The sequence below is a fragment of the Meleagris gallopavo genome, unplaced genomic scaffold (genome assembly GCF_000146605.3).
Source record: "Meleagris gallopavo isolate NT-WF06-2002-E0010 breed Aviagen turkey brand Nicholas breeding stock unplaced genomic scaffold, Turkey_5.1 ChrUn_random_7180001956025, whole genome shotgun sequence".
Classification (NCBI taxonomy): Eukaryota; Metazoa; Chordata; class Aves; order Galliformes; family Phasianidae; genus Meleagris; species Meleagris gallopavo.
Genome location: NW_011216634.1, coordinates 29,233 through 31,536, shown reverse-complemented (window position 1 = coordinate 31,536; position 2,304 = coordinate 29,233).

Genomic DNA, 2,304 nt, shown 5'->3' with positions numbered 1-2,304 from the left:
AGGCACCGAGACATGCTGGAGCAGTGAGCACAGGAGAACTTCATGAGATTCAACAAAGCAAGTCGGACGTCTTGCACCTGAGTCATGGCAAATCCTGCTTTCATTACAATCTGGGGTGTTTAAGGATAGAGTACAGCCAAAAAGGACTTGGGAGTACTGGTGGCAAGCTGGACATGAGCCAGCAATGTGCCCTCACAGCCCAGAAAGCCTACTGTATCCTGAACTGCATCAAAAGAAACATGGTCAGCAGAGCAAGGGGAGCAATCCTGCCCCTCTACTTTGCACTGGTGAGACCTCACCTGGAATACTGAATCCATACGTGGAGTTCTCAGTAAAAGGAGAGAAACTGACCTGCTGGAGCACATCCAGAGGAGGGTGATAAAAATGACTCAATGGATAGAACAACTGCCCGATGAGGTCAGGCTGAGAAAACTGGGGCTGTTCAGCTCTGGGAAGACCCGACAGTGGCCTTTCAGTATATAAAGGGAGGCTATAAGAAGTGACAGACTCTTTAGCAAGGTCTATTGTAATAGGATGCGAGGAAATTGTTCCAAACTAAAAGAGGAGAGATTTAGACTAGATATGTGAAAAAAGGTTTTTCCAATAACAGTAGCAAAGCACTGAAACAGGTTGCCTAGAGAGGCAGTAGATGCCCATCCCTGGAGATATTCAAGGTCTGGCTGAACAGGGCTCTGAGCAACATTATGTCACAGTAGGTGTCCCTGTTCTTTGCAGGGGAGTTGGACTAGATGGCCTTTATGGGTCCCTTCCAATTCAAATGGGTTTATGATTCTGTGAAGTAACTGATGGTAGGCAGTAGCGTCTTAAACTGTAGTTCCACATTAAAGCTTCAGTTCCATTAAGCACTCACCACTGCCAAGAGAGGTAGCCTTCTCCCCACATCCCTCCCCCAGTTTCTTCCCTCTGAGACGTGCTTTTGCCAAGTCCTTGTTCCAGCACACATTTGATTGCAGCACAAAGCCAATTCATCTCACTAAAACAGCAGAAAGTAAATTGGTTTTGGCTGGAAAGCAAGCTGAATTGGCTTACAATGTGATCAAGTGAGCACCAGAGTTGGTGCAAGACAAAGAGAAGACAAACCGTACGGCTAAAAACAGGAACAGTAAAAGAGGTCTAGGAGAGATGGGAATGGTAAACAGCAGAATAAGCTGTTAACACAGTTCAACTGGAGCAGGAAATCATAGCCTTAATGTGCTCCAGCAATTTAAAAAACGCATGTCTAAGTACTCAGTTCCCGTAGCCATCTCCTCATTCCAAGGGCAGCAGTTCCTCTGATACCCACAAATTACTTAAAGGGGATTTTGCATTTAGCCCTACAATAGGGCCGCACTGTAACAGCTGCACATCTTAAGCCCAAGTTCAAGAAACATTGGTACCCCAAGTGTGTTGCTGTATAAGCCTTTGGAAAGCCAAGGATTTTTTCTTGTCCCAGCTCTTCTCAGGGCTCTGCCTTGCACCACAGGTCTCAGGAAACTTTCCAAAGCTGCAGATTAGCTGGGCACCGTGCCACGTGAGCCCCACCATCCTACTGTTCCAGCACCGACAGCTCTCTCTGTGGGACTGCACAATGAGCATCCAGTACACAGCAGCGCCAGTCCATGGGTCTGCCCACGGCTCTCTACACAAATGGAGATATCTCCTACCAAAAATACTTTGTGTTTGTTGGTTTTTCAAAGCCTGCGGACAGCAGGCATCCTGAGGAGCAGCACAGCGTTCCTGTGGGGAAGCATTGCAGGCTGGCAGTGCAGAGACATAGCCCCAGAATAGCCACACGTTGCTGCAGCAGAAAAAGGCCTTTCAGCAGAGCACCACAAAAACAGACTGTATGCTGTGTGTTTGCACGGTCAGTTATCTACAAAGCAGCTTTACACCTGAGAGGATGAAGCAGCCACCTCCTTTTTCAAGTCACCAACAAGTGCCACAGCCCTTGAACAGCCTATTGCCACCCATCTGGACCAGCGCAGGCTTTCCAATCCCAAGTACTGCATGGCAAGGAAGCTGGCTTTAAAAGCAACAAAAGTAATTTTAAAAAGGCAGCTGCTGGGATGGTGAGGGGGCTTGAATTCTCATTTTATTGACCTTCCAGTTCTAGACCTTCCCAGGGCCCCCGTTTTCCAGAAGAAGAACCGAGGCCTCCTTTTATTAAAGTAAACAACGCCAAGGCCGCCCCACGGCCCCGAAGTTTCGCTCTCCCCCGTGCCCGAGCCGAGCGGGGTGGCAGCAGGGCCGCAGACTGAAGCCGGGCAGCTCCGGGCGCGTATGGCGCAGCTGCTGCCCCGCGCC